This window comes from Paroedura picta, chromosome 1, assembly GCF_049243985.1.
Source record: "Paroedura picta isolate Pp20150507F chromosome 1, Ppicta_v3.0, whole genome shotgun sequence".
NCBI lineage: Eukaryota > Metazoa > Chordata > Lepidosauria > Squamata > Gekkonidae > Paroedura > Paroedura picta.
This window is the reverse complement of record NC_135369.1, coordinates 200835640-200858982: the sequence shown is the minus strand read 5'-3', so window position 1 is coordinate 200858982 and position 23343 is coordinate 200835640.

Genomic DNA, 23343 nt, shown 5'->3' with positions numbered 1-23343 from the left:
CTCCTCTCCAGGCGGGGTTTGATTTCCCCTCTCCTCTCCAAGCGGGGTTTGATTCCCCTCTCCTCTCCAGGCGGGGTTTGATTCCCCTCTCCTCTCCAAGCGGGGTTTGATTCCCCTCTCCTCTCCACGCGGGGTTTGATTCCCCTCTCCTCTCCAAGCGGGGTTTGATTCCCCTCTCCTCTCCAGGCGGGGTTTGATTCCCCTCTCCTCTCCAAGCGGGGTTTGATTCCCCTCTCCTCTCCAAGCGGGGTTTGATTCCCTTCTCCTCTCCAAGCGGGGTTTGATTCCCCTCTCCTCTCCAAGCGGGGTTTGATTCCCCTCTCCACTCCAAGCGGGGTTTGATTCCCCTCTCCTCTCCAAGCGGGGTTTGATTCCCCTCTCCTCTCCAAGCGGGGTTTGACTCCCCTCTCCTCTCCAAGCGGGGTTTGATTCCCCTCTCCTCTCCAAGCTGGGTTTGATTCCCCTCTCCTCTCCAAGCGGGGTTTGATTCCCCTCTCCTCTCCAAGCGGGGTTTGATTCCCCTCTCCTCTCCAAGGGGGGTTTGATTCCCCTCTCCTCTCCAAGCGGGGTTTGATTCCCCTCTCCTCTCCAGGCTGGGTTTGATTCCCCTCTCCTCTCCAGGCTCGGTTTGATTCCCCTTTCCTCTCCAAGCGGGGTTTGATTCCCCTCTCCTCCCCAAGCGGGGTTTGATTCCCCTCTCTTCTCCAAGCGGAGTTTAATTCCCCTCTCCTCTCCAGGCGGGGTTTGATTCCCCTCTCCTCTCCAAGCGGGGTTTGATTCCCCTCTCCTCTCCAAGCGAGGTTTGATTCCCCTCTCCTCTCCAGGCTGGGTTTGATTCCCCTCTCCTCTCCAAGCGGGGTATGATTCCCCTCTCCTCTCCAGGCGGGGTTTGATTCCCCTCTCCTCTCCAAGCGGGGTTTGATTCCCCTCTCCTCTCCAGGCGGGGTTTGATTCCCCTCTCCTCTCCAAGCGGGGTTTGATTCCCCTCTCCTCTCCACGCGGGGTTTGATTCCCCTCTCCTCTCCAAGCGGGGTTTGATTCCCCTCTCCTCTCCAGGCGGGGTTTGATTCCCCTCTCCTCTCCAAGCGGGGTTTGATTCCCCTCTCCTCTCCAAGCGGGGTTTGATTCCCTTCTCCTCTCCAAGCGGGGTTTGATTCCCTTCTCCTCTCCAAGCGGGGTTTGATTCCCCTCTCCTCTCCAAGCGGGGTTTGATTCCCCTCTCCACTCCAAGCGGGGTTTGATTCCCCTCTCCTCTCCAAGCGGGGTTTGATTCCCCTCTCCTCTCCAAGCGGGGTTTGACTCCCCTCTCCTCTCCAAGCGGGGTTTGATTCCCCTCTCCTCTCCAAGCTGGGTTTGATTCCCCTCTCCTCTCCAAGCGGGGTTTGATTCCCCTCTCCTCTCCAAGCGGGGTTTGATTCCCCTCTCCTCTCCAAGGGGGGTTTGATTCCCCTCTCCTCTCCAAGCGGGGTTTGATTCCCCTCTCCTCTCCAGGCTGGGTTTGATTCCCCTCTCCTCTCCAGGCTCGGTTTGATTCCCCTTTCCTCTCCAAGCGGGGTTTGATTCCCCTCTCCTCCCCAAGCGGGGTTTGATTCCCCTCTCTTCTCCAAGCGGAGTTTAATTCCCCTCTCCTCTCCAGGCGGGGTTTGATTCCCCTCTCCTCTCCAAGCGGGGTTTGATTCCCCTCTCCTCTCCAAGCGGGGTTTGATTCCCCTCTCCTCTCCAAGGGGTGTTTGATTCCCCTCACCTCTCCAAGCGGGGTTTGATTCCCCTCTCCTCTCCAGGCTGGGTTTGATTCCCCTCTCCTCTCCAAGCGGGGTTTGATTCCCCTCTCCTCTCCAAGCGGGGTTTGATTCCCCTCGCCTCTCCAAGCGGGGTTTGATTCCCCTCTCCTCTCCAAGCTGAGTTTGATTCCCCTCTCCTCTCCAAGCGGGGTTTGATTCCCCTCTCCTCTCCAAGCGGGGTTTGATTCCCCTCTCCTCTCCAAGCGGGGTTTGATTCCCCTCTCCTCTCCAGGCTCGGTTTGATTCCCCTTTCCTCTCCAAGCGGGGTTTGATTCCCCTCTGCTCTCCAAGCGGGGTTTGATTCCCCTCTCCTCTCCAAGCGGAGTTTGATTCCCCTCTCATCTCCAGGTGGGGTTTGATTCCCCTCTCCTCTCCAAGCGGGGTTTGATTCCCCTCTCCTCTCCAAGCGGGGTTTGATTCCCCTCTCCTCTCCAAGCGGGGTTTGATTCCCCTCTCCTCTCCAAGCGGGGTTTGATTCCCCTCTCCTCTCCAAGCGGAGTTTGATTCCCCTCTCCTCTCCAAGCGGGGTTTGATTCCCCTCTCCTCTCCAAGCGGGGTTTGATTCCCCGCTCCTCTCCATGCGGGGTTTGACTCCCCTCTCCTCTCCAAGCGGGGTTTGATTCCCCTCTCCTCTCCAAGCTGGGTTTGATTCCCCTCTCCTCTCCAAGCGGGGTTTGATTCCCCTCTCCTCTCCTAGCGGGGTTTGATTCCCCTCTCCTCTCCAAGCGGTGTTTGATTCCCCTCTCCTCTCCAGGCGGGGTTTGATTCCCCTCTCCTCTCCAAGCGGGGTTTGATTCCCCTCTCTTCTCCAAGCGGGGTTTGATTACCCTCTCCTCTCCAGGCGGGGTTTGATTCCCCTCTCCTCTCCAAGCGGGGTTTGATTCCCCTCTCCTCTCCAGGCGGGGTTTGATTCCCCTCTCCTCTCCAAGAGGGGTTTGATTCCCCTCTCCTCTCCAAGCGGGGTTTGATTCCCCTCTCCTCTCCAAGCGGGGTTTGATTCCCCTCTCCTCTCCAAGCGGGGTTTGATTCCCTTCTCCTCTCCAAGCGGGGTTTGATTCCCCTCTCCTCTCCAAGCGGGGTTTGATTCCCCTCTCCTCTCCAAGCGGGGTTTGATTCCCCTCTCCTCTCCAAGCGGGGTTTGATTCCCCTCTCCTCTCCAAGTGGGGTTTGACTCCCCTCTCCTCTCCAAGTGGGGTTTGACTCCCCTCTCCTGTCCAAGCGGGGTTTGATTCTCCTCTCCTCTCAAAAGCTGGGTTTGATTCCCCTCTCCTCTCCAGGCGGGGTTTGATTCCCCTCTCCTCTCCAAGCGGGGTTTGATTCCCCTCTCCTCTCCAAGCGGGGTTTCATTCCCCTCTCCTCTCTAAGAGGGTTTGATTCCCCTCTCCTCTCCAAGCGGGGTTTGATTCCCCTCTCCTCTCCAAGCGGGGTTTGATTCCCTTCTCCTCTCCAAGAGGGGTTTGATTCCCCTCTCCTCTCCAAGCAGGGTTTGATTCCCCTCTCCTCTCCAAGAGAGGTTTGATTCCCCTCTACTCTCCAAGCGGGGTTTGATTCCCCTCTCCTCTCCAAGCGGGGTTTGATTCCCCTCTCCACTCCAAGCGGGGTTTGATTCCCCACTCCTCTCCAAGCGGGGTTTGATTCCCTTCTCCTCTCCAAGCGGGGTTTGATTCCCCTCTCCTCTCCAAGCGGGGTTTGATTCCCCTCTCCTCTCCAAGCGGGGTTTGATTCCCCTCTCCTCTCCAAGCGGGGTTTGATTCCCCTCTCCTCTCCAAGCTGGGTTTGATTCCCCTCTCCTCTCCAAGCTGGGTTTGATTCCCCTCTCCTCTCCAAGCGGGGTTTGATTCCCCTCTCCTCTCCAAGTGGGGTTTGATTCCCCTCTCCTCTCCAAGCGGGGTTTGATTCCCCTCTCCTCTCCAAGCGGGGTTTGATTCCCCTCTCCTCTCCAAGCGGGGTTTGATTCCCCTCTCCTCTCCAAGCGGGGTTTGACTCCCCTCTCCTCTCCAAGCGGGGTTTGATTCCCCTCTCCTCTCAAAAGCTGGGTTTGATTCCCCTCTCCTCTCCAGGCGGGGTTTGATTCCCCTCTCCTCTCCAAGCGGGGTTTGATTCCCCTCTCCTCTCCAAGGGGGGTTTGATTCCCCTCTCCTCGCCAAGCGGGGTTTCATTCCCCTCTCCTCTCCAATAGGGTTTGATTCCCCTCTCCTCTCCAAGCGGGGTTTGATTCCCCTCTCCTCTCCAAGCTGGGTTTGATTCCCCTCTCCTCTCCAAGAGGGGTTTGATTCCCCTCTCCTCTCCAAGCGGGGTTTGATTCCCCTCTCCTCTCCAAGCGGGGTTTGATTCCCCTCTCCTCTCCAAGCGTGGTTTGATTCCCCTCTCCTCTCCAAGCGTGGTTTGATTCCCCTCTCCTCTCCAAGCGGGGTTTGATTCCCCTCTCCTCTCCAAGCGGGGTTTGATTCCCCTCTCCTCTCCAAGCGGGTTTTGATTCCCCTCTCCTCTCCAAGCGGGGTTTGACTCCCCTCTCCTCTCCAAGCGGGGTTTGATTCCCCTCTCCTCTCCAAGCTGGGTTTGATTCCCCTCTCCTCTCCAAGCGGGGTTTGATTCCCCTCTCCTCTCCAAGCGGGGTTTGATTCCCCTCTCCTCTCCAAGGGGGGTTTGATTCCCCTCTCCTCTCCAAGCGGGGTTTGATTCCCCTCTCCTCTCCAGGCTGGGTTTGATTCCCCTCTCCTCTCCAGGCTCGGTTTGATTCCCCTCTCCTCTCCAAGCGGGGTTTGATTCCCCTCTCCTCTCCAAGCGGGGTTTGATTCCCCTCTCTTCTCCAAGCGGAGTTTGATTCCCCTCTCCTCTCCAGGCGGGGTTTGATTCCCCTCTCCTCTCCAAGCGGGGTTTGATTCCCCTCTCCTCTCCAAGCGGGGTTTGATTCCCCTCTCCTCTCCAGGCTGAGTTTGATTCCCCTCTTCTCTCCAGGCTGGGTTTGATTCCCCTCTCCTCTCCAAGCGGGGTTTGATTCCCCTCTCCTCTCCAAGCGGGGTTTGATTCCCCTCTCCTCTCCAAGCGGGGTTTGATTCCCCTCTCCTCTCCAAGCTGAGTTTGATTCCCCTCTCCTCTCCAAGCGGGGTTTGATTCCCCTCTCCTCTCCAGGCTCGGTTTGATTCCCCTTTCCTCTCCAAGCGGGGTTTGATTCCCCTCTACTCTCCAAGCGGGGTTTGATTCCCCTCTCCTCTCCAAGCGGAGTTTGATTCCCCTCTCATCTCCAGGTGGGGTTTGATTCCCCTCTCCTCTCCAAGCGGGGTTTGATTCCCCTCTCCTCTCCAAGCGGGGTTTGATTCCCCTCTCCTCTCCAGGCTGGGTTTGATTCCCCTCTCCTCTCCAAGCGGGGTTTGATTCCCCTCTCCTCTCCAAGCGGGGTTTGATTCCCCTCTCCTCTCCAAGCGGGGTTTGATTCCCCTCTCCTCTCCAAGCGGGGTTTGACTCCCCTCTCCTCTCCAAGCGGGGTTTGATTCCCCTCTCCTCTCCAAGCGGGGTTTGATTCCCCTCTCCTCTCCAAGCGGGGTTTGATTCCCCTCTCCTCTCCAAGCGGGGTTTGATTCCCCTCTCCTCTCCTAGCGGGGTTTGATTCCCCTCTCCTCTCGAAGCGGGGTTTGATTCCCCTCTCCTCTCCCAGCGGGGTTTGATTCCCCTCTCTTCTCCAAGCGGGGTTTGATTCCCCTCTCTTCTCCAAGCGGGGTTTGATTCCCCTCTCCTCTCCAAGCGGGGTTTGATTCCCCTCTCCTCTCCAAGCGGGGTTTGATTCCCCTCTCCTCTCCAAGCGGGGTTTGATTCCCCTCTCCTCTCCAAGCTGGGTTTGATTCCCCTCTCCTCTCCAAGCGGGGTTTGATTACCCTCTCCTCTCCAGGCGGGGTTTGATTCCCCTCTCCTCTCCAAGCGGGGTTTGATTCCCCTCTCCTCTCCAAGCGGAGTTTGATTCCCCTCTCCTCTCCAAGCGGGGTTTGATTCCCCTCTCCTCTCCAAGCGGGGTTTGATTCCCCTCTCCTCTCCAAGCGGGGTTTGACTCCCCTCTCCTCTCCAAGCGGGGTTTGATTCCCCTCTCCTCTCCAAGTTGGGTTTTATTCCCCTCTCCTCTCCATGCGGGGTTTGATTCCCCTCTCCTCTCCAAGCGGAGTTTGATTCCCCTCTCCTCTCCAAGCGGGGTTTGATTCCCCTCTCCTCTCCAAGCGGGGTTTGATTCCCCTCTCCTCTCCAAGCGGGGTTTGACTCCCCTCTCCTCTCCAAGCGGGGTTTGATTCCCCTCTCCTCTCCAAGTTGGGTTTTATTCCCCTCTCCTCTCCATGCGGGGTTTGATTCCCCTCTCCTCTCCTAGCGGGGTTTGATTCCCCTCTCCTCTCCAGGCGGGGTTTGATTCCCCTCTCCTCTCCAGGCGGGGTTTGACTCCCCTCTCCTCTCCAAGCAGGGTTTGATTCCCCTCTCCTCTCCAAGCTGGGTTTGATTCCCCTCTCCTCTCCAAGCGGGGTTTGATTCCCCTCTCCTCTCCAAGCGGGGTTTGATTCCCCTCTCCTCTCCAAGGGGGGTTTGATTCCCCTCTCCTCTCCAAGCGGGGTTTGATTCCCCTCTCCTCTCCAGGCTGGGTTTGATTCCCCTCTCCTCTCCAGGCTCGGTTTGATTCCCCTCTCCTCTCCAAGCGGGGTTTGATTCCCCTCTCCTCTCCAAGCTGGGTTTGATTCCCCTCTCCTCTCCAAGAGGGGTTTGATTCCCCTCTCCTCTCCAAGCGGGGTTTGATTCCCCTCTCCTCTCCAAGCGGGGTTTGATTCCCCTCTCCTCTCCAAGCGTGGTTTGATTCCCCTCTCCTCTCCAGGCGGGGTTTGATTCCCCTCTCCTCTCCAGGCGGGGTTTGACTCCCCTCTCCTCTCCAAGCAGGGTTTGATTCCCCTCTCCTCTCCAAGCTGGGTTTGATTCCCCTCTCCTCTCCAAGCGGGGTTTGATTCCCCTCTCCTCTCCAGGCGGGGTTTGATTCCCCTCTCCTCTCCAAGCGGGGTTTGATTCCCCTCTCCTCTCCAAGGGGGGTTTGATTCCCCTCTCCTCGCCAAGCGGGGTTTCATTCCCCTCTCCTCTCCAATAGGGTTTGATTCCCCTCTCCTCTCCAAGCGGGGTTTGATTCCCCTCTCCTCTCCAAGCTGGGTTTGATTCCCCTCTCCTCTCCAAGAGGGGTTTGATTCCCCTCTCCTCTCCAAGCGGGGTTTGATTCCCCTCTCCTCTCCAAGCGGGGTTTGATTCCCCTCTCCTCTCCAAGCGTGGTTTGATTCCCCTCTCCTCTCCAAGCGTGGTTTGATTCCCCTCTCCTCTCCAAGCGGGGTTTGATTCCCCTCTCCTCTCCAAGCGGGGTTTGATTCCCCTCTCCTCTCCAAGCGGGTTTTGATTCCCCTCTCCTCTCCAAGCGGGGTTTGACTCCCCTCTCCTCTCCAAGCGGGGTTTGATTCCCCTCTCCTCTCCAAGCTGGGTTTGATTCCCCTCTCCTCTCCAAGCGGGGTTTGATTCCCCTCTCCTCTCCAAGCGGGGTTTGATTCCCCTCTCCTCTCCAAGGGGGGTTTGATTCCCCTCTCCTCTCCAAGCGGGGTTTGATTCCCCTCTCCTCTCCAGGCTGGGTTTGATTCCCCTCTCCTCTCCAGGCTCGGTTTGATTCCCCTCTCCTCTCCAAGCGGGGTTTGATTCCCCTCTCCTCTCCAAGCGGGGTTTGATTCCCCTCTCTTCTCCAAGCGGAGTTTGATTCCCCTCTCCTCTCCAGGCGGGGTTTGATTCCCCTCTCCTCTCCAAGCGGGGTTTGATTCCCCTCTCCTCTCCAAGCGGGGTTTGATTCCCCTCTCCTCTCCAGGCTGAGTTTGATTCCCCTCTTCTCTCCAGGCTGGGTTTGATTCCCCTCTCCTCTCCAAGCGGGGTTTGATTCCCCTCTCCTCTCCAAGCGGGGTTTGATTCCCCTCTCCTCTCCAAGCGGGGTTTGATTCCCCTCTCCTCTCCAAGCTGAGTTTGATTCCCCTCTCCTCTCCAAGCGGGGTTTGATTCCCCTCTCCTCTCCAGGCTCGGTTTGATTCCCCTTTCCTCTCCAAGCGGGGTTTGATTCCCCTCTACTCTCCAAGCGGGGTTTGATTCCCCTCTCCTCTCCAAGCGGAGTTTGATTCCCCTCTCATCTCCAGGTGGGGTTTGATTCCCCTCTCCTCTCCAAGCGGGGTTTGATTCCCCTCTCCTCTCCAAGCGGGGTTTGATTCCCCTCTCCTCTCCAGGCTGGGTTTGATTCCCCTCTCCTCTCCAAGCGGGGTTTGATTCCCCTCTCCTCTCCAAGCGGGGTTTGATTCCCCTCTCCTCTCCAAGCGGGGTTTGATTCCCCTCTCCTCTCCAAGCGGGGTTTGACTCCCCTCTCCTCTCCAAGCGGGGTTTGATTCCCCTCTCCTCTCCAAGCGGGGTTTGATTCCCCTCTCCTCTCCAAGCGGGGTTTGATTCCCCTCTCCTCTCCAAGCGGGGTTTGATTCCCCTCTCCTCTCCTAGCGGGGTTTGATTCCCCTCTCCTCTCGAAGCGGGGTTTGATTCCCCTCTCCTCTCCCAGCGGGGTTTGATTCCCCTCTCTTCTCCAAGCGGGGTTTGATTCCCCTCTCTTCTCCAAGCGGGGTTTGATTCCCCTCTCCTCTCCAAGCGGGGTTTGATTCCCCTCTCCTCTCCAAGCGGGGTTTGATTCCCCTCTCCTCTCCAAGCGGGGTTTGATTCCCCTCTCCTCTCCAAGCTGGGTTTGATTCCCCTCTCCTCTCCAAGCGGGGTTTGATTACCCTCTCCTCTCCAGGCGGGGTTTGATTCCCCTCTCCTCTCCAAGCGGGGTTTGATTCCCCTCTCCTCTCCAAGCGGAGTTTGATTCCCCTCTCCTCTCCAAGCGGGGTTTGATTCCCCTCTCCTCTCCAAGCGGGGTTTGATTCCCCTCTCCTCTCCAAGCGGGGTTTGACTCCCCTCTCCTCTCCAAGCGGGGTTTGATTCCCCTCTCCTCTCCAAGTTGGGTTTTATTCCCCTCTCCTCTCCATGCGGGGTTTGATTCCCCTCTCCTCTCCAAGCGGAGTTTGATTCCCCTCTCCTCTCCAAGCGGGGTTTGATTCCCCTCTCCTCTCCAAGCGGGGTTTGATTCCCCTCTCCTCTCCAAGCGGGGTTTGACTCCCCTCTCCTCTCCAAGCGGGGTTTGATTCCCCTCTCCTCTCCAAGTTGGGTTTTATTCCCCTCTCCTCTCCATGCGGGGTTTGATTCCCCTCTCCTCTCCTAGCGGGGTTTGATTCCCCTCTCCTCTCCAGGCGGGGTTTGATTCCCCTCTCCTCTCCAGGCGGGGTTTGACTCCCCTCTCCTCTCCAAGCAGGGTTTGATTCCCCTCTCCTCTCCAAGCTGGGTTTGATTCCCCTCTCCTCTCCAAGCGGGGTTTGATTCCCCTCTCCTCTCCAAGCGGGGTTTGATTCCCCTCTCCTCTCCAAGGGGGGTTTGATTCCCCTCTCCTCTCCAAGCGGGGTTTGATTCCCCTCTCCTCTCCAGGCTGGGTTTGATTCCCCTCTCCTCTCCAGGCTCGGTTTGATTCCCCTCTCCTCTCCAAGCGGGGTTTGATTCCCCTCTCCTCTCCAAGCGGGGTTTGATTCCCCTCTCTTCTCCAAGCGGAGTTTGATTCCCCTCTCCTCTCCAGGCGGGGTTTGATTCCCCTCTCCTCTCCAAGCGGGGTTTGATTCCCCTCTCCTCTCCAAGCGGGGTTTGATTCCCCTCTCCTCTCCAGGCTGAGTTTGATTCCCCTCTTCTCTCCAGGCTGGGTTTGATTCCCCTCTCCTCTCCAAGCGGGGTTTGATTCCCCTCTACTCTCCAAGCGGGGTTTGATTCCCCTCTCCTCTCCAAGCGGGGTTTGATTCCCCTCTCCTCTCCAAGCTGAGTTTGATTCCCCTCTCCTCTCCAAGCGGGGTTTGATTCCCCTCTCCTCTCCAAGCGGGGTTTGATTCCCCTCTCCTCTCCAGGCTCGGTTTGATTCCCCTTTCCTCTCCAAGCGGGGTTTGATTCCCCTCTGCTCTCCAAGCGGGGTTTGATTCCCCTCTCCTCTCCAAGCGGAGTTTGATTCCCCTCTCATCTCCAGGTGGGGTTTGATTCCCCTCTCCTCTCCAAGCGGGGTTTGATTCCCCTCTCCTCTCCAAGCGGGGTTTGATTCCCCTCTCCTCTCCAGGCTGGGTTTGATTCCCCTCTCCTCTCCAAGCGGGGTTTGATTCCCCTCTCCTCTCCAAGCGGGGTTTGATTCCCCTCTCCTCTCCAAGCGGGGTTTGATTCCCCTCTCCTCTCCAGGCGGGGTTTGATTCCCCTCTCCTCTCCAAGCGGGGTTTGATGCCCTCTCCTCTCCACGCGGGGTTTGATTCCCCTCTCCTCTCCCAGCGGGGTTTGATTCCCCTCTCTTCTCCAAGCGGGGTTTGATTCCCCTCTCTTCTCCAAGCGGGGTTTGATTCCCCTCTCCTCTCCAAGCGGGGTTTGATTCCCCTCTCCTCTCCAAGCGGGGTTTGATTCCCCTCTCCTCTCCAAGTGGGGTTTGATTCCCCTCTCCTCTCCAAGCTGGGTTTGATTCCCCTCTCCTCTCCAAGCGGGGTTTGATTACCCTCTCCTCTCCAGGCGGGGTTTGATTCCCCTCTCCTCTCCAAGCGGGGTTTGATTCCCCTCTCCTCTCCAAGCGGAGTTTGATTCCCCTCTCCTCTCCAAGCGGGGTTTGATTCCCCTCTCCTCTCCAAGCGGGGTTTGATTCCCCTCTCCTCTCCAAGCGGAGTTTGACTCCCCTCTCCTCTCCAAGCGGGGTTTGATTCCCCTCTCCTCTCCAAGTTGGGTTTTATTCCCCTCTCCTCTCCATGCGGGGTTTGATTCCCCTCTCCTCTCCTAGCGGGGTTTGATTCCCCTCTCCTCTCCAAGCGGGGTTTGATTCCCCTCTCCTCTCCAGGCGGGGTTTGATTCCCCTCTCCTCTCCAAGCGGGGTTTGACTCCCCTCTCCTCTCCAAGCGGGGTTTGATTCCCCTCTCCTCTCCAAGCTGGGTTTGATTCCCCTCTCCTCTCCAAGCGGGGTTTGATTCCCCTCTCCTCTCCAAGCGGGGTTTGATTCCCCTCTCCTCTCCAAGGGGGGTTTGATTCCCCTCTCCTCTCCAAGCGGGGTTTGATTCCCCTCTCCTCTCCAGGCTGGGTTTGATTCCCCTCTCCTCTCCAGGCTCGGTTTGATTCCCCTCTCCTCTCCAAGCGGGGTTTGATTCCCCTCTCCTCTCCAAGCGGGGTTTGATTCCCCTCTCTTCTCCAAGCGGAGTTTGATTCCCCTCTCCTCTCCAGGCGGGGTTTGATTCCCCTCTCCTCTCCAAGCGGGGTTTGATTCCCCTCTCCTCTCCAAGCGGGGTTTGATTCCCCTCTCCTCTCCAAGCGGGGTTTGATTCCCCTCTCCTCTCCAGGCTGGGTTTGATTCCCCTCTCCTCTCCAAGCGGGGTTTGATTCCCCTCTACTCTCCAAGCGGGGTTTGATTCCCCTCTCCTCTCCAAGCGGGGTTTGATTCCCCTCTCCTCTCCAAGCTGAGTTTGATTCCCCTCTCCTCTCCAAGCGGGGTTTGATTCCCCTCTCCTCTCCAAGCGGGGTTTGATTCCCCTCTCCTCTCCAGGCTCGGTTTGATTCCCCTTTCCTCTCCAAGCGGGGTTTGATTCCCCTCTGCTCTCCAAGCGGGGTTTGATTCCCCTCTCCTCTCCAAGCTGGGTTTGATTCCCCTCTCCTCTCCAAGCGGGGTTTGATTCCCCTCTCCTCTCCAAGCGGGGTTTGATTCCCCTCTCCTCTCCAAGGGGGGTTTGATTCCCCTCTCCTCTCCAGGCGGGGTTTGATTCCCCTCTCCTCTCCAAGCGGGGTTTGACTCCCCTCTCCTCTCCAAGCGGGGTTTGATTCCCCTCTCCTCTCCAAGCGGGGTTTGATTCCCCTCTCCTCTCCAAGCGGGGTTTGACTCCCCTCTCCTCTCCAAGCGGGGTTTGATTCCCCTCTCCTCTCCAAGCTGGGTTTGATTCCCCTCTCCTCTCCAAGCGGGGTTTGATTCCCCTCTCCTCTCCAAGCGGGGTTTGATTCCCCTCTCCTCTCCAAGCGGGGTTTGATTCCCCTCTCCTCTCCAGGCTGGGTTTGATTCCCCTCTCCTCTCCAGGCTCGGTTTGATTCCCCTCTCCTCTCCAAGCGGGGTTTGATTCCCCTCTCCTCTCCAAGCGGGGTTTGATTCCCCTCTCGTCTCCAAGCGGAGTTTGATTCCCCTCTCCTCTCCAGGCGGGGTTTGATTCCCCTCTCCTCTCCAAGCGGGGTTTGATTCCCCTCTCCTCTCCAAGCGGGGTTTGATTCCCCTCTCCTCTCCAGGCTGAGTTTGATTCCCCTCTTCTCTCCAGGCTGGGTTTGATTCCCCTCTCCTCTCCAAGCGGGGTTTGATTCCCCTCTCCTCTCCAAGCGGGGTTTGATTCCCCTCTCCTCTCCAAGCGGGGTTTGATTCCCCTCTCCTCTCCAAGCTGAGTTTGATTCCCCTGTCCTCTCCAAGCGGGGTTTGATTCCCCTCTCCTCTCCAAGCGGGGTTTGATTCCCCTCTCCTCTCCAGGCTCGGTTTGATTCCCCTTTCCTCTCCAAGCGGGGTTTGATTCCCCTCTGCTCTCCAAGCGGGGTTTGATTCCCCTCTCCTCTCCAAGCGGAGTTTGATTCCCCTCTCCTCTCCAGGCGGGGTTTGATTCCCCTCTCCTCTCCAAGCGGGGTTTGATTCCCCTCTCCTCTCCAAGCGGGGTTTGATTCCCCTCTCCTCTCCAGGCTGAGTTTGATTCCCCTCTTCTCTCCAGGCTGGGTTTGATTCCCCTCTCCTCTCCAAGCGGGGTTTGATTCCCCTCTCCTCTCCAAGCGGGGTTTGATTCCCCTCTCCTCTCCAAGCGGGGTTTGATTCCCCTCTCCTCTCCAAGCTGAGTTTGATTCCCCTGTCCTCTCCAAGCGGGGTTTGATTCCCCTCTCCTCTCCAAGCGGGGTTTGATTCCCCTCTCCTCTCCAGGCTCGGTTTGATTCCCCTTTCCTCTCCAAGCGGGGTTTGATTCCCCTCTGCTCTCCAAGCGGGGTTTGATTCCCCTCTCCTCTCCAAGCGGAGTTTGATTCCCCTCTCATCTCCAGGTGGGGTTTGATTCCCCTCTCCTCTCCAAGCGGGGTTTGATTCCCCTCTCCTCTCCAAGCGGGGTTTGATTCCCCTCTCCTCTCCAGGCTGGGTTTGATTCCCCTCTCCTCTCCAAGCGGGGTTTGATTCCCCTCTCCTCTCCAAGCGGGGTTTGATTCCCCTCTCCTCTCCAAGCGGGGTTTGATTCCCCTCTCCTCTCCAAGCGGGGTTTGACTCCCCTCTCCTCTCCAAGCGGGGTTTGATTCCCCTCTCCTCTCCAAGCGGGGTTTGATTCCCCTCTCCTCTCCAAGCGGGGTTTGATTCCCCTCTCCTCTCCAAGCAGGGTTTGATTCCCCTCTCCTCTCCTAGCGGGGTTTGATTCCCCTCTCCTCTCGAAGCGGGGTTTGATTCCCCTCTCCTCTCCAGGCGGGGTTTGATTCCCCTCTCCTCTCCAAGCGGAGTTTGATTCCCCTCTCCTCTCCACGCGGGGTTTGATTCCCCTCTCCTCTCCCAGCGGGGTTTGATTCCCCTCTCTTCTCCAAGCGGGGTTTGATTCCCCTCTCTTCTCCAAGCGGGGTTTGATTCCCCTCTCCTCTCCAAGCGGGGTTTGATTCCCCTCTCCTCTCCAAGCGGGGTTTGATTCCCCTCTCCTCTCCAAGCGGGGTTTGATTCCCCTCTCCTCTCCAAGCTGGGTTTGATTCCCCTCTCCTCTCCAAGCGGGGTTTGATTACCCTCTCCTCTCCAGGCGGGGTTTGATTCCCCTCTCCTCTCCAAGCGGGGTTTGATTCCCCTCTCCTCTCCAAGCGGAGTTTGATTCCCCTCTCCTCTCCAAGCGGGGTTTGATTCCCCTCTCCTCTCCAAGCGGGGTTTGACTCCCCTCTCCTCTCCAAGCGGGGTTTGATTCCCCTCTCCTCTCCAAGCTGGGTTTGATTCCCCTCTCCTCTCCAAGCGGGGTTTGATTCCCCTCTCCTCTCCTAGCGGGGTTTGATTCCCCTCTCCTCTCCAAGCGGGGTTTGATTCCCCTCTCCTCTCCAGGCTGGGTTTGATTCCCCTCTCCTCTGCAGGCTGGGTTTGATTCCCCTCTCCTCTCCAAGCGGGGTTTGATTCCCCTCTCCTCTCCAATTGGGGTTTGATTCCCCTCTCCTCTCCAAGCGGGGTTTGATTCCCCTATCCTCTCCAAGCGGGGTTTGATTCCCCTCTCCTCTCCAAGCTGGGTTTGATTCCCCTCTCCTCTCCAAGCGGGGTTTGATTACCCTCTCCTCTCCAGGCGGGGTTTGATTCCCCTCTCCTCTCCAGGCTGGGTTTGATTCCCCTCTCCTCTCCAAGCGGGGTTTGATTCCCCTCTCCTCTCCAAGCGGGGTTTGATTCCCCTCTCCTCTCCAGGCTGGGTTTGATTCCCCTCTCCTCTGCAGGCTGGGTTTGATTCCCCTCGCCTCTCCAAGCGGGGTTTGATTCCCCTCTCCTCTCCAATTGGGGTTTGATTCCCCTCTCCTCTCCAAGCGGGATTTGATTCCCCTCTCCTCTCCAAGCTGGGTTTGATTCCCCTCTCCTCTCCAAGCTGGGTTTGATTCCCCTCTCCTCTCCAAGCGGGGTTTGATTCCCCTCTCCTCTCCAGGCTCGGTTTGATTCCCCTTTCCTCTCCAAGCGGGGTTTGATTCCCCTCTGCTCTCCAAGCAGGGTTTGATTCCCCTCTCCTCTCCAGGCGGAGTTTGATTCCCCTCTCCTCTCCAGGTGGGGTTTGATTCCCCTCTCCTCTCCAAGCGGGGTTTGATTCCCCTCTCCTCTCCAAGCGGGGTTTGATTCCCCTCTCTTCTCCAGGCTGGGTTTGATTCCCCTCTCCTCTCCAAGCGGGATTTGATTCCCCTCTCCTCTCCAAGCGGAGTTTGATTCCCCTCTCCTCTCCAAGCGGGGTTTGATTCCCCTCTCCTCTCCAAGCGGGGTTTGATTCCCCTCTCCTCTCCAAGCGGGGTTTGATTCCCCTCTCCTCTCCAAGCGGGGTTTGATTCCCCTCTCCTCTCCAAGCGGGGGTTTGATTCCCCCCTCCTCTCCAAGCGGGGTTTGATTCCCCTCTCCTCTCCAAGCGGGGTTTGATTCCCCTCTCCTCTCCAAGCGGGGTTTGATTCTCCTCTCCTCTCCAAGCTGGGTTTGATTCCCCTCTCATCTCCAAGCGGGGTTTGATTCCCCTCTCCTCTCCAAGCGGGGTTTGATTCGCCTCTACTCTCCAAGCGGGGTTTGATTCCCCTCTCCTCTCCAAGCGGGGTTTGATTCCCCTCTCCTCTCCAAGCGGGGTTTGATTCCCCTCCCCTCTCCAAGCGGGGTTTGATTCCCCTTTCCTCTCCAGGCTGGGTTTGATTCCCCTCTCCTCTCCAAGCGGGGTTTGATTCCCCTCCCCTCTCCAAGCGGGGTTTGATTCCCCTTTCCTCTCCAAGCGGGGTTTGATTCCCCTCTCCTCTCCAGGCGGGGTTTGATTCCCCTCTCCTCTCCAGGCGGGGTTTGATTCCCCTCTCCTCTCCAGGCGGTGTTTGATTCCCCTCTCCTCTCCAAGCGGGGTTTGATTCCCCTCTCCTCTCCAAGCGGGGTTTGATTCCCCTTTCCTCTCCAGGCTGGGTTTGATTCCCCTCTCCTCTCCAAGCGGGGTTTGATTCCCCTCCCCTCTCCAAGCGGGGTTTGATTCCCCTTTCCTCTCCAAGCGGGGTTTGATTCCCCTCTCCTCTCCAAGCGGGGTTTGATTCCCCTCTCCTCTCCAGGCGGGGTTTGATTCCCCTCTCCTCTCCAAGCGGGGTTTGATTCCCCTCTCCTCTCCAAGCGGGGTTTGATTCCCCTCTCCTCTCCAAGCGGGGTTTGATTCCCCTCTCCTCTCCAAGCGGGGTTTGATTCCCCTCTCCTCTCCAAGCGGGGTTTGATTCCCCTCTCCTCTCCAAGCGGGGTTTGATTCCCCTCTCCTCTCCAAGCGGGGTTTGACTCCCCTCCCCTCTCCAAGCGGGGTTTGATTCCCCTCTCCTCTCCAGGCTGGGTTCGATTCCCCTCTCCTTTCCAGGCTGGGTTTGATTCCCCTTTCCTCTCCAAGCGGGGTTTGATTCCCCTCTCCTCTCCAAGCGGGGTTTGATTCCCCTCTCCTCTCCAAGCGGAGTTTGATTCCCCTCTCCTCTCTAGGCGGGGTTTGATTCCCCTCTCCTCTCCAAGCGGGGTTTGATTCCCCTCTCTTCTCTCCAGGCTGGGTTTGATTCCCCTCTACTCTCCAGGCTGGGTTTGATTCCCCTCTCCTCTCCAAGCGGGGTTTGATTCCCCTCTCCTCTCCAAGCGGGGTTTGATTCCCCTCTCCTCTCCAAGTGGGGTTTGATTCCCCTCTCCTCTCCAAGCTGGGTTTGATTCCCCTCTCCTCTCCAAGCTGGGTTTGATTCCCCTCTCCTCTCCAAGCGGGGTTTGATTCCCCTCTCCTCTCCAGGCTCGGTTTGATTCCCCTTTCCTCTCCAAGCTGGGTTTGATTCCCCTCTCCTCTCCAAGCGGGGTTTGATTCCCCTCTCCTCTCCAGGCTGGGTTTGATTCCCCTCTCCTCTCCAAGCGGGGTTTGATTCCCCTCTCCTCTCCAAGCGGGGTTTGACTCCCCTCTCCTCTCCAAGCGGGGTTTGATTCCCCTCTCCTCTCCAAGCTGGGTTTGATTCCCCTCTCCTCTCCAAGCGGGGTTTGATTCCCCTCTCCTCTCCTAGCGGGGTTTGATTCCCCTCTCCTCTCCAAGCGGGGTTTGATTCCCCTCTCCTCTCCAGGCTGGGTTTGATTCCCCTCTCCTCTGCAGGCTGGGTTTGATTCCCCTCTCCTCTCCAAGCGGGGTTTGATTCCCCTCTCCTCTCCAATTGGGGTTTGATTCCCCTCTCCTCTCCAAGCGGGGTTTGATTCCCCTATCCTCTCCAAGCGGGGTTTGATTCCCCTCTCCTCTCCAAGCTGGGTTTGATTCCCCTCTCCTCTCCAAGCGGGGTTTGATTACCCTCTCCTCTCCAGGCGGGGTTTGATTCCCCTCTCCTCTCCAGGCTGGGTTTGATTCCCCTCTCCTCTCCAAGCGGGGTTTGATTCCCCTCTCCTCTCCAAGCGGGGTTTGATTCCCCTCTCCTCTCCAGGCTGGGTTTGATTCCCCTCTCCTCTGCAGGCTGGGTTTGATTCCCCTCGCCTCTCCAAGCGGGGTTTGATTCCCCTCTCCTCTCCAATTGGGGTTTGATTCCCCTCTCCTCTCCAAGCGGGATTTGATTCCCCTCTCCTCTCCAAGCTGGGTTTGATTCCCCTCTCCTCTCCAAGCTGGGTTTGATTCCCCTCTCCTCTCCAAGCGGGGTTTGATTCCCCTCTCCTCTCCAGGCTCGGTTTGATTCCCCTTTCCTCTCCAAGCGGGGTTTGATTCCCCTCTGCTCTCCAAGCAGGGTTTGATTCCCCTCTCCTCTCCAGGCGGAGTTTGATTCCCCTCTCCTCTCCAGGTGGGGTTTGATTCCCCTCTCCTCTCCAAGCGGGGTTTGATTCCCCTCTCCTCTCCAAGCGGGGTTTGATTCCCCTCTCTTCTCCAGGCTGGGTTTGATTCCCCTCTCCTCTCCAAGCGGGATTTGATTCCCCTCTCCTCTCCAAGCGGAGTTTGATTCCCCTCTCCTCTCCAAGCGGGGTTTGATTCCCCTCTCCTCTCCAAGCGGGGTTTGATTCCCCTCTCCTCTCCAAGCGGGGTTTGATTCCCCTCTCCTCTCCAAGCGGGGTTTGATTCCCCTCTCCTCTCCAAGCGGGGGTTTGATTCCCCCCTCCTCTCCAAGCGGGGTTTGATTCCCCTCTCCTCTCCAAGCGGGGTTTGATTCCCCTCTCCTCTCCAAGCGGGGTTTGATTCTCCTCTCCTCTCCAAGCTGGGTTTGATTCCCCTCTCATCTCCAAGCGGGGTTTGATTCCCCTCTCCTCTCCAAGCGGGGTTTGATTCGCCTCTACTCTCCAAGCGGGGTTTGATTCCCCTCTCCTCTCCAAGCGGGGTTTGATTCCCCTCTCCTCTCCAAGCGGGGTTTGATTCCCCTCCCCTCTCCAAGCGGGGTTTGATTCCCCTTTCCTCTCCAGGCTGGGTTTGATTCCCCTCTCCTCTCCAAGCGGGGTTTGATTCCCCTCCCCTCTCCAAGCGGGGTTTGATTCCCCTTTCCTCTCCAAGCGGGGTTTGATTCCCCTCTCCTCTCCAGGCGGGGTTTGATTCCCCTCTCCTCTCCAGGCGGGGTTTGATTCCCCTCTCCTCTCCAGGCGGTGTTTGATTCCCCTCTCCTCTCCAAGCGGGGTTTGATTCCCCTCTCCTCTCCAAGCGGGGTTTGATTCCCCTTTCCTCTCCAGGCTGGGTTTGATTCCCCTCTCCTCTCCAAGCGGGGTTTGATTCCCCTCCCCTCTCCAAGCGGGGTTTGATTCCCCTTTCCTCTCCAAGCGGGGTTTGATTCCCCTCTCCTCTCCAAGCGGGGTTTGATTCCCCTCTCCTCTCCAGGCGGGGTTTGATTCCCCTCTCCTCTCCAAGCGGGGTTTGATTCCCCTCTCCTCTCCAAGCGGGGTTTGATTCCCCTCTCCTCTCCAAGCGGGGTTTGATTCCCCTCTCCTCTCCAAGCGGGGTTTGATTCCCCTCTCCTCTCCAAGCGGGGTTTGATTCCCCTCTCCTCTCCAAGCGGGGTTTGATTCCCCTCTCCTCTCCAAGCGGGGTTTGACTCCCCTCCCCTCTCCAAGCGGGGTTTGATTCCCCTCTCCTCTCCAGGCTGGGTTCGATTCCCCTCTCCTTTCCAGGCTGGGTTTGATTCCCCTTTCCTCTCCAAGCGGGGTTTGATTCCCCTCTCCTCTCCAAGCGGGGTTTGATTCCCCTCTCCTCTCCAAGCGGAGTTTGATTCCCCTCTCCTCTCTAGGCGGGGTTTGATTCCCCTCTCCTCTCCAAGCGGGGTTTGATTCCCCTCTCTTCTCTCCAGGCTGGGTTTGATTCCCCTCTACTCTCCAGGCTGGGTTTGATTCCCCTCTCCTCTCCAAGCGGGGTTTGATTCCCCTCTCCTCTCCAAGCGGGGTTTGATTCCCCTCTCCTCTCCAAGTGGGGTTTGATTCCCCTCTCCTCTCCAAGCTGGGTTTGATTCCCCTCTCCTCTCCAAGCTGGGTTTGATTCCCCTCTCCTCTCCAAGCGGGGTTTGATTCCCCTCTCCTCTCCAGGCTCGGTTTGATTCCCCTTTCCTCTCCAAGCTGGGTTTGATTCCCCTCTCCTCTCCAGGCGGGGTTTGATTCCCCTCACCTCTCCAAGCGGGGTTTGATTCCCCTCTCCTCTCCAAGCGGGGTTTGATTCCCCTCTCCTATCCAGGCTGGGTTTGATTCCCCTCTCCTCTCCAAGCGGGGTTTGATTCCCCTCTCCTCTCCAAGCGGGGTTTGATTCCCCTCTCCTCTCCAAGCGGGGTTTGATTCCCCTCTCCTCTCCAAGCGGGGTTTGACTCCCCTCTCCTCTCCAAGCGGGGTTTGATTCCCCTCTCCTCTCCAAGCTGGGTTTGATTCCCGTCTCCTCTCCAAGCGGGGTTTGATTCCCCTCTCCTCTCCAAGCGGGGTTTGATTCCCCTCTCCTCTCCAGGCTGGGTTTGATTCCCCTCTCCTCTCCAAGCGGGGTTTGATTCCCCTCTCCTCTCCAGGCGGGGTTTGATTCCCCTCTCCTCTCCAGGCTGGGTTTGATTCCCCTCTCCTCTCCAAGCGGGGTTTGATTCCCTTCTCCTCTCCATGAGGGGTTTGATTTCCCTCTCCTCTCCAAGCGGGGTTTGATTCCCCTCTCCTCTCCAAGCGGGGTTTGATTCCCCTCTCCTCTCCAGGCGGGGTTTGATTCCCCTCTCCTCTCCAAACGGGGTTTGATTCCCCTCTCCTCTCCCAGCGGGGTTTGATTCCCCTCTCCTCTCCAAGCGGGGTTTGATTCCCCTCTCCTCTCCAAGCGGGGTTTGATTCCCCTCTCCTCTCCAAGCGGGGTTTGATTCCCCTCAGCTCTCCAAGCGGGGTTTGACTCCCCTCTCCTCTCCAAGCGGGGTTTGATTCCCCTCTCCTCTCCAAGCTGGGTTTGATTCCCCTCTCCTCTCCAAGCGGGGTTTGATTCCCCTCTCCTCTCCAAGCGGTGTTTGATTCCCCTCTCCTCTCCATGCGGGGTTTGATTCCCCTCTCCTCTCCAGGCTGGGTTTGATTCCCCTCTCCTCTCCAGGCTGGGTTTGATTCCCCTCTCCTCCCCAGGCTGGGTTTGATTCCCCTCTCCTCTCCAGGCTGGGTTTGATTCCCCTCTCCTCTCCAAGCGGGGTTTGATTCCCTTCTCCTCTCCAAAAGGGGTTTGATTTCCCTCTCCTCTCTAAGCGGGGTTTGATTCCACTCTCCTCTCCAAGCGGGGTTTAATTCCCCTCTCCTCTCCAGGCGGGGTTTGATTCCCCTCTCCTCTCCAAGCGGGGTTTGATTCCCCTCTCCTCTCAAAGCGGGGTTTGATTCCCCTCTCCTCTCCAAGCGGGGTTTCATTCCCCTCTCCTCTCCAAGCGGGGTTTGATTCCCCTCTCTTCTCCAAGCGGGGTTTGATTCCCCTCTCTTCTCCAAGCGGGATTTGATTCCCCTCTCCTCTCCAAGCGGGGTTTGATTCCCCTCTCCTATCCAAGCGGGGTTTGATTCTCCTCTCCTCTCCAAGCAGGGTTTGATTCCCCTCTCCTCTCCAAGCGGGGTTTGATTCCCCTCTCCTCTCCAAGAGGGGTTTGATTCCGCTCTCCTCTCCAAGCGGGGTTTGATTCCCCTCTCCTCTCCAAGCGGGGTTTGATTCCCCTCTCCTCTCCAAGCGGGGTTTGGTTCCCCTCTCCTCTCCAAGCGGGGTTTGATTCACCTCCCCTCTCCAAGCGGGGTTTGATTCCCCTCTCCTCTCCAGGCTGGGTTTGATTCCCCTCTCCTCTCCAGGCTGGGTTTGATTCCCCTTTCCTCTCCAAGCGGGGTTTGATTCCCCTCTCCTCTCCAAGCAGGGTTTGATTCCCCTCTCCTCTCCAAGCGGAGTTTGATTCCCCTCTCCTCTCCAAGCTGGGTTTGATTCCCCTCTCCTCTCCAAGCGGGGTTTGATCCCCTCTCCTCTCCAAGCGGGGTTTGATTCCCCTCTCCTCTCCAGGCTGGGTTTGATTCCCCTCTCCTCTCCAGGCTGGGTTTGATTCCCCTCTCCTCTCCAAGCGGGGTTTGATTCCCCTCTCCTCTCCAAGCGGGGTTTGATTCCCCTCTCCTCTCCAAGCGGGGTTTGATTCCCCTCTCCTCTCCAAGCTGGGTTTGATTCCCCTTTCCTCTCCAAGCGGGGTTTGATTCCCCTCTCCTCTCCAAGCGGGGTTTGATTCCCCTCTCCTCTCCAAGCGGAGTTTGATTCCCCTCTCCTCTCCAAGCTGGGTTTGATTCCCCTCTCCTATCCAAGCGGGGTTTGATCCCCTCTCCTCTCCAAGCGGGGTTTGATTCCCCTCTCCTCTCCAGGCTGGGTTTGATTCCCCTCTCCTCTCCAAGCTGGGTTTGATTCCCCTCTCCTCTCCAAGCGGGGTTTGATTCCCCTCTCCTCTCCAAGCGGGGTTTGATTCCCCTCTCCTCTCCAGGCTCGGTTTGATTCCCCTTTCCTCTCCAAGCGGGGTTTGATTCCCCTCTCCTCTCCAAGCGGGGTTTGATTCCCCTCTCCTCTCCAAGCTGGGTTTGATTCCCCTCTCCTCTCCAGGCTGGGTTTGATTCCCCTCTCCTCTCCAAGCGGGGTTTGATTCCCTTCTCCTCTCCATGAGGGGTTTGATTTCCCTCTCCTCTCCAAGCGGGGTTTGATTCCCCTCTCCTCTCCAAGCGGGGTTTGATTCCCCTCTCCTCTCCAGGCGGGGTTTGATTCCCCTCTCCTCTCCAAACGGGGTTTGATTCCCCTCTCCTCTCCCAGCGGGGTTTGATTCCCCTCTCCTCTCCAAGCGGGGTTTGATTCCCCTCTCCTCTCCAAGCGGGGTTTGATTCCCCTCTCCTCTCCAAGCGGGGTTTTATTCCCCTCAGCTCTCCAAGCGGGGTTTGACTCCCCTCTCCTCTCCAAGCGGGGTTTGACTCCCCTCTCCTCTCCAAGCTGGGTTTGATTCCCCTCTCCTCTCCAAGCGGGGTTTGATTCCCCTCTCCTCTCCAAGCGGGGTTTGATTCCCCTCTCCTCTCCATGCGGGGTTTGATTCCCCTCTCCTCTCCAGGCTGGGTTTGATTCCCCTCTCCTCTCCAGGCTGGGTTTGATTCCCCTCTCCTCTCCAAGCGGGGTTTGATTCCCTTCTCCTCTCCAAGAGGGGTTTGATTTCCCTCTCCTCTCTAAGCGGGGTTTGATTCCACTCTCCTCTCCAAGCGGGGTTTGATTCCCCTCTCCTCTCCAAGCGGGGTTTGATTCCCCTCTCCTCTCCATGCGGGGTTTGATTCCCCTCTCCTCTCCAGGCTGGGTTTGATTCCCCTCTCCTCTCCAGGCTGGGTTTGATTCCCCTCTCCTCTCCAAGCGGGGTTTGATTCCCTTCTCCTCTCCAAGAGGGGTTTGATTTCCCTCTCCTCTCTAAGCGGGGTTTGATTCCACTCTCCTCTCCAAGCGGGGTTTAATTCCCCTCTCCTCTCCAGGCGGGGTTTGATTCCCCTCTCCTCTCCAAGCGGGGTTTGATTCCCCTCTCCTCTCAAAGCGGGGTTTGATTCCCCTCTCCTCTCCAAGCGGGGTTTCATTCCCCTCTCCTCTCCAAGCGGGGTTTGATTCCCCTCTCTTCTCCAAGCGGGGTTTGATTCCCCTCTCTTCTCCAAGCGGGATTTGATTCCCCTCTCCTCTCCAAGCGGGGTTTGATTCCCCTCTCCTATCCAAGCGGGGTTTGATTCTCCTCTCCTCTCCAAGCAGGGTTTGATTCCCCTCTCCTCTCCAAGCGGGGTTTGATTCCCCTCTCCTCTCCAAGAGGGGTTTGATTCCGCTCTCCTCTCCAAGCGGGGTTTGATTCCCCTCTCCTCTCCAAGCGGGGTTTGATTCCCCTCTCCTCTCCAAGCGGGGTTTGGTTCCCCTCTCCTCTCCAAGCGGGGTTTGATTCACCTCCCCTCTCCAAGCGGGGTTTGATTCCCCTCTCCTCTCCAGGCTGGGTTTGATTCCCCTCTCCTCTCCAGGCTGGGTTTGATTCCCCTTTCCTCTCCAAGCGGGGTTTGATTCCCCTCTCCTCTCCAAGCGGGGTTTGATTCCCCTCTCCTCTCCAAGCGGAGTTTGATTCCCCTCTCCTCTCCAAGCTGGGTTTGATTCCCCTCTCCTCTCCAAGCGGGGTTTGATCCCCTCTCCTCTCCAAGCGGGGTTTGATTCCCCTCTCCTCTCCAGGCTGGGTTTGATTCCCCTCTCCTCTCCAGGCTGGGTTTGATTCCCCTCTCCTCTCCAAGCGGGGTTTGATTCCCCTCTCCTCTCCAAGCGGGGTTTGATTC